This window comes from Schistocerca piceifrons, chromosome 4 (genome assembly GCF_021461385.2).
Source record: "Schistocerca piceifrons isolate TAMUIC-IGC-003096 chromosome 4, iqSchPice1.1, whole genome shotgun sequence".
Lineage (NCBI taxonomy): Eukaryota > Metazoa > Arthropoda > Insecta > Orthoptera > Acrididae > Schistocerca > Schistocerca piceifrons.
Genome location: NC_060141.1, coordinates 359799431 through 359806675, shown reverse-complemented (window position 1 = coordinate 359806675; position 7245 = coordinate 359799431). Strand labels below are relative to the sequence as shown.

General features: G+C 42.6%; 1 protein-coding gene across 1 annotated transcript in view; it reads left to right on the top strand.

The window, feature by feature from the left end:
• Nucleotides 1-249: 249 nt before the first annotated feature.
• The window catches only part of LOC124795515 (WD repeat-containing protein 37-like), a 109159-nt gene continuing 102163 nt past the window's right edge, over nucleotides 250-7245 (top strand). Inside the window, 1 exon segment of the mRNA XM_047259578.1 lies at nucleotides 250-379. The gene's annotated coding sequence lies outside the window, so the exon portion shown is untranslated.

Sequence of the window (7245 nt, the reverse complement as noted above, 5' to 3'; positions counted from 1 at the left end):
TGCTTTCGTGACGTACTGCTGACGTCCATTGGTAATCGATCTTGATCCCTTTCAGCAAGATGTTCCGAAGTCGAATTATTTATGTGGCTTCATACGTTTTTACACGTCCCATAGTAACTCGGGTTTGAGGAACAACGCTGTGCTTAAAACCAGTCACTCGATTTGAAAAATATCCTAACCAGTTACCATAAACAAAGCCCAATTTTTGAGCGACTTTTTCGATATTTTTCAGGGTATCGATACTAATCTTACCTTTCTCTTTCCAGAATTTATGTGGTTTCTCTCTCTCATCTTTTGACATTCGCATATCTTGTGTTGTGCAGCAGATGAATCGTCATTGATTGTGCGTGATGGTTGACAGCGTAGTGTTGCGTGTTTGGTATGTGTAATACTGAATAACTGTGTGGGTAATCGGTATGTATGACTGCCGGTGCTCTGTTATGTTAATTTTACAGTTTAATTTGTATTTTTCTTGTGTTTACCAAACGCTTGTTACGTTACATTTTCATGTCGTACAAAACTTCTAAACTGTACGACTCAGGTTCGTGTATATTGCTGTACGAATTTGTGGTGTTGTTTCACTCTACTTTGTTCCATAATTCTCAAGAGGACTATTGTCAGTCGGAGGATGTGTTGGGCTTCTTCATTGAAACGTGGAGACGTTAAGATTTTTTTCAGTTTTCCGTGAAATGTCTTTTCAACATGCGAAACAATTCGGAAACAAATGTAGTATAACCAATATCGAGTATTCGGATAATTCAATTTATGTTCGAAAATGTAGCTCGACAACCACATCAAAATGCATTGTTTACATTAATAATTATGTGCGTACGCCAGGCGTCCTCATCAAACTGCTCATTTGGGATTTGCCAGCTTATAGTTAAATAAGATTTAATTTGAAGGTATACATGCAATACGCGATACATGACATTGCAACACCACAAGCAAACATATTTGTGGTTTTAAATGAACTTTTACTCCTTTGGTGTCAAATGGAGGGAAACATAATTTCGCGATGCATGTTACGTTTGGCTTAGAGGAGACGAGCGATTTTATTTTGAAATCATGCCATAAACCAAAAGTAATTTTAACCTCTGGCATATGAGCAACTGTGTGTGGTCTTATATTCAAGGAACATGTGGCATGGAAGAATAAGCGTCGAAAAAATTAAATAAGTAACTTTACTTTGAAATTAAAGGCAGTATGTTCGAAAGTGCACATATTACAAATCAAAATACACCACTGGATAAGATTCTGCATCTATTGTTCCATCCCGTGCATAGTAAAATGCTTGGATCCTCCTTGGCACATTGCTGTCCGTAAGCTCTTGTGTTGCCATCTGAAAGATGTTTGCTGTAGGGTTGTACATTAGGAAGAAAGTTTTTTTGTGAGGTTTTCCTGTATGTAGTTGATTGGTAGAGACAAAACTGATAGTCGTGAAGATGGTTAAGTTCTACCTAGGATGGCATGCCAACAATTGCCGCCAAAAGGCTGTGTGCAATTCTGTTTTATTCTCCTCAGTGTATATTATGACTTGTAATTCGTAGGTACGCCTAATAACCATACAGTCAGAGTGACCACAATAAGATAGACCTTTAATGTTATGATATCCCCATTGTGGGAAGAAACTTCCTATGCTAAAATATTTGTTGCTGTAAAGTGACAATGTGTGTGTGGTGTAAGCTTGACATGAACTTTTGAGATGTGTTCAGGGCTGGGACCCAGACCCTATGCTTTTTTAAGCAATGCTCTTACTGACTGAGCTACCCATGCTCTACTCACAGCCTGTCCTCATTGCTTAAATCTGCCGGCATCTCTACTACTTTGTCGATGGTTATCGTGGAGAAATTTATATCGAAGTTTTCCTATATTGTTTACCCTCAATTACCCATCCCAAACGTAATTTTCTTTCCCTTTTTCTCTCCTTAGAGCTACATGCCATTTATCACTCCTCCACCTATTTACAGCAATTCAGAAAAGCATTATTATCCCTATTTACAACCCAGTCCTATTTCCTATTCCTGAAATGCTACGCAATGCATTAATCCCCTCTCCTTAACAATATAGTAATCATAAAATTCCTTACCTTCACAAATTATCTAGTGCCAGAAAAACAATTTTCCACAGCACAGGCATCCTTTAATTCCTTTTCTCCCTGTTAAGATTCCTTTGATGAATACCCTTAGATCCATCTCATCTCCAAAATTGAGGCCCGTGCTGTTGAACAACTGGTAGAGCACTCCAAATACCACTTCCAAAAGTTACCTAATCCTCCTTTCCTTTTGGAGAAGCACTGCTTACGAAGACCTCTCCTGCCTTCAGTGCGTTCTCCCATCAATCCCTTACAGCATTGAGACCATGTCATGTTCAGATGTTCCATTTGCCACAGCGCCCAAACCCCCAACACCCCACAGAATCCAGAACAGTGTTGTCAATGTATCCACTGAGGACATGTAGAAAGCAAGAGCGGATTATGGTCTGTGTTGAAACTGGTTGTCTGCACTCTCCATAATGTCTCAATGAATCACAACGATTAAAGAAGCTCTGCTGTAGTGATCCTGCCCCAAGAGTCCATCATAATGTACAGTCTCTACTCAAACCACAGGGCCAGTCATACAATCTCTCGCAAATTCTTTTGATGCCATCTCCCTGTACTCCGACATCCCCCTTGCCCATGGTATTGCATCTCCCAATGTTCTTTTTGACTTGAAGCCAATTTATTTCTGAAACATCTCGCAAAATTCTTACTCACAACAATCCCTCTTTTGAGGGAAAGATATACAGACTAATCTGTGGCATAGGCACCCATATAGGACCCTCATATTCTAACCTCTCATGGGCTTTCTAGAAGAAACCTTCCTGTTCCCCCCCCCCCCCCCCCCCCCCTCCCCATGATCCTTAAACCCATTGTTTGGTTCAGGTGCATTTGTGATATTCATGATCTTGACCCAGAGGCAAGTCACTTGAAATTTACTCCTCCACACTCTCAAATACTTTCTCATCTATCAATCTGTTTCACCTGGTCTTTTCAGCCCAACATGCCATGTTTCTGGATCCTCCACGGGGCCAAACATTCTTTTATGAAGTTGTGCGTGTGGAATATAGGTAACCAAACTATTGTGGCTATTTCCTATCTTATACTCCAATCTCCCATCTGTTACTTCTCTTTCTTTCTCATAGAGGAACCCAATGATATTGAACTGACTACTTACCAAGGTTCTGATTTCTTTCGTTGACATTTACATTCATTTCCTGTATATCACTTTTCAGCTGAAGTAATTTTGATCCCCTTCCGTTTGTGACCTCCATTTTCAAAATTTTTTCTGTAGTATGGATGGTCTAGGCAGCATAGCAGCTACTGCATACAGTGTTGATGACCCTCTGTGTGCAATAACTGTGCAAACTCATATCTACACTCCAAAGCCAACACAGTAGACAATCCTGATCTGCTAGCTCTCCACCTATGACGATCTTCCTGGGGCATCAGGACTCCCGGCAATGACGGTCATGTTAAACGACCTTTGCTGCGGCTAGGCGGCACCTGTGGGATGACCCCTTGATCGGAGTAGATGGCATCAGCAGACATTTCACGTGTGAAATGTATGAAATTGAACCAACACAAAGTGCTGTTTAGATTTGTCGATTTCAACAGGTGGTTCTAGATAATTATAATCCTACCATTTTTCCTATCCTGGCTACTTCATGGGAAGAGGGACAGGCCAGACGGTTGCGAGTGAAGCAATTTATTCGATACTTGTTGTGCCCTACTTCTACAATGACAGAGCTTTTTTGTGGAACACACTGAAGACAAATTTGAACAAGCATTGGGAAAAATGCTCAATTGGTCATTATTGATTAAGGTCTCCTGTGCTGCACAGTCTCAAACTCTTCATGCATGTGGATGGCTGGGTTATAGGCCAGTGACTATTGTCCCACATAAAACTTGGAATATAGTTCAAGGAGCTACCTTTCACAGACTTTAGGCTGCAGACAGACAAGGAGCTACAAGCTAATCTTGAATGATGAGGTGTCATTTTGCCTGAAGCCTACAAAAAAAGTCCCAAGAAGAAACTGAATGGAGACAGATGCTTTGGTCTTAGTCTTTGAATGGAATGTCCTCCCAGAAAATATTAAAGTTATGGTGTACATGTGTGATGTGATGTGAAGGTGTCCATGAGGTGATTGTTGCATGGCAGACCAAAGATACGGAAACTCGGGGTGATCTATCCATGAATTTTGTCCTTGCAAATAACCATGTTTGTGTGTTGACCCATCCCCATGCCTACAGCATGTAAGTCTTCAAAAGACTCTCGGCCACTAAAAGTTGTGAAAGACAAAAAGGAGGATGATGGGAGAAAGTTAATCATGTGACCTTGAAGATGCCAGACACTTCCCATGCCATCGGATTGTGAGCAAATATTTACTGATGTTTTCCTGTCTGCATGTGTCATTCAGTGGTTCTAGGAAGTGAAAGATCCTCATGGCTCCTTCGTGTCTAACCACGACTCCATCAACGTGATGATCCAATGGAACTGTAATGGAAAATACTGCCACCTGCTGGAAGAACTACTACTAATTTCTTCTTATTCTACAATTTGTGCCCTCCTCCAAGAAACTCACTTTACTGATGACCATTCTCTAATGATTCATGGTTACCGTGCATTATTGTGGCCTCAGCGGGGTGACCAGAGGGATGTCTATTTTGGTTTTCACAGATGTCATCAGCGAAAGGATTACCTTCGTGCCACGTTGGAAGCAGCAGTGGTGCGAGTATGGACAACCCCAGTGATCACCATGTGTAACATTTGTTTATCTACAGGCAGGGAACTTATTTCCCTTGAGAAGACTGCTGCAATTGAACAGTTCTCCCCTCCTTTTCTGCTATTTGGAGAGATTTAGAAGCACACAATTCACCAGCTTCTTTTCGATCTTGATTTGTGCCTCCTCAGTGAAAGTACTCCTACCTACTTTAGTGCTGCTTATGGCACCTTTTCAGCTATTGACCTGAAGGTCTCTTCCCTAAATCTTGTAGTGTCACTACATTGATCTCGCCATGATAATCTTTGTGACAGTGACACTTTCCGATGATCCTGTTACTTCCTTGTCACTGCCTGACAGACCAGTTACCATTATGGATTCTTGAAGAGGCATCTGGCAATAATGTGCCACTCCTTACATCTTCACCCCTCTCTCCAGCAGACTCCATCGATGAGGTTGTCAGACACAAACCTCAACACAATCACCTGTGCCACTGTAACAGCTTTTTGTGTTTCTACAGGCACACTCTGCAGCTGTCCAGTTGCACGGTGGACCGAAGACAGTTAAACAGCTAATCAGGGTTGTTGTAGCATTCTGCATGCTTCTCAGGCCACCTTTCTCACTTCTAAGTGACTCTGCTCTAAGGTTGAGTACCTCCTTAAACACGGTAAAAAGGAATGCTGGGACCACTAACATTTCCTCTGTAGGGATGTATGCGTCTTCCTCCCAAGTGTGAGCCAAGCTCTGTAGTCTTTTGGGGTGCCAAAGATCAACATCTGTACCTGGTCTCATCCTTCAGACTGTCATTGAACACCTTGCAGCTCATTTTGCAACAGCATGTTAGCATCATCTTCTTACCCATCTACTTATCTAACTCAGAAATGACAAGCTGAGTACATCTTTCTACTTTTCACCCCCTGCCAAGTCCAATTCTATAATGCACCTTTTACTGACTTTTATGTCTTCTCACAATATGGCCTCAGGTCCTGATTCAGTTCATAATCAGATGATCCAACATCTGATTATTACTCGAAGGCTATGTTTAATCCTGATCTTCAGACCTGTTTGGCTCGATGATGTCTGCTCATCACAATGGTGAAACAATGTCATTGTCCCAGTTCTTAAGCCAGACAGAAATGCATCTTTGAACAGCAGCTACAGATTGATTAGCCTCACCATTGTGCTCCCCTCAGGCTCAGCATTCATTTGCTGAGAACGAGCTTGCCAACCCCGGTGTTTCTGAGCTGGTGACTGGTCAGTGCATCCAACCCCCTGTCACTGTAAGCTCTGGGCATGCTTCAGTGACCACTGTGCAGTGCAGTGGTAGAATGTTGTGCGTTGTGGAGAATGGGGGTCTTGACTTCACAGCTTGGACTGTGAGGAAGGTACACACCTTAAAAAAACCTCAAGGTGTGCTAAGTGCTGTGAATGGCTATTGACGTAAAACAGTCTGTAGCAGGCAACCTCTGGGCACCTGCCGCCCCCCCCAGTTGTATAAGGCTTGCTCGGACATGGAGGGCTCTGCCTGGGTCGACGGTTGTTTCTCTCACATCTCGTGTGATCTCTATGGAACAATCTCGTCAGACTATTACTCGTGACGGGATGGGTGTACCATCAGGTAGTACCTATACTCACTCATCAAAGAGAGCTTGGTTGGTCTGTGCTCCCTAAAAAGAGTCTCAGAATCGTAGTAACAGGTCTTTAGTGTGCTATAACACTTTCATTGTAATCAAGGGAACAGGGGGAACCTTTGAGAAGGTCTTCCCTTTCTATATTCACAAAGCATTAGAAGGTATTGCTGGGTCTCTAAAAAGAGTCAAACGACTTCTTAATGGAACACTTCTAGTTGAAACTGCTAATTCAAACTAAATATCTAAGCTTCTGGGATGTAAGGCCTTAGGTGAATACCCAGTTGAGGCTGAGTTGCATAATAACCTTAACTTTAGTAAGGGTGTGGTCACCTGCTTGGATATAGCGGAGGTGGACCCTGCAGGGTTACGTGAAGAATGGAAAAATATGGAGGGCGCGGAAGAGCAGAACTATATGAGGAGAGTCAATGGTAAATTGGAAAAATCGGCAACGTTTATTCTAACATTTAATACTCGAAATTACCTGAACATATCCTTGCAGGCTATATCCATCTGAAGGTTCGCCTGTTTGTTCCTAACCCCATGCGATGCTACAAATGTCACAGATTTGGCCATACCATATGGGATGTAATGGGAGGGCTACATGTGGCGATTGTGGAGGCTCAGCTCGTGAATTAGGTGATTCTTGTACATCTACATCTACATTGATACTCCGCAATCCACCCAACGGTGTGTGGCGGAGGGCACTTTACGTGCCACTGTCATTACCTCCCTTTCCTGTTCCAGTCGCGTATGGTTCGCGGGAAGAACGACTGTCTGAAAGCCTCCGTGCGCGCTCTAATCTCTCTAATTTTACATTCGTGATCTCCTCGGGAGGTATAAGTAGGGGGAAGCAATA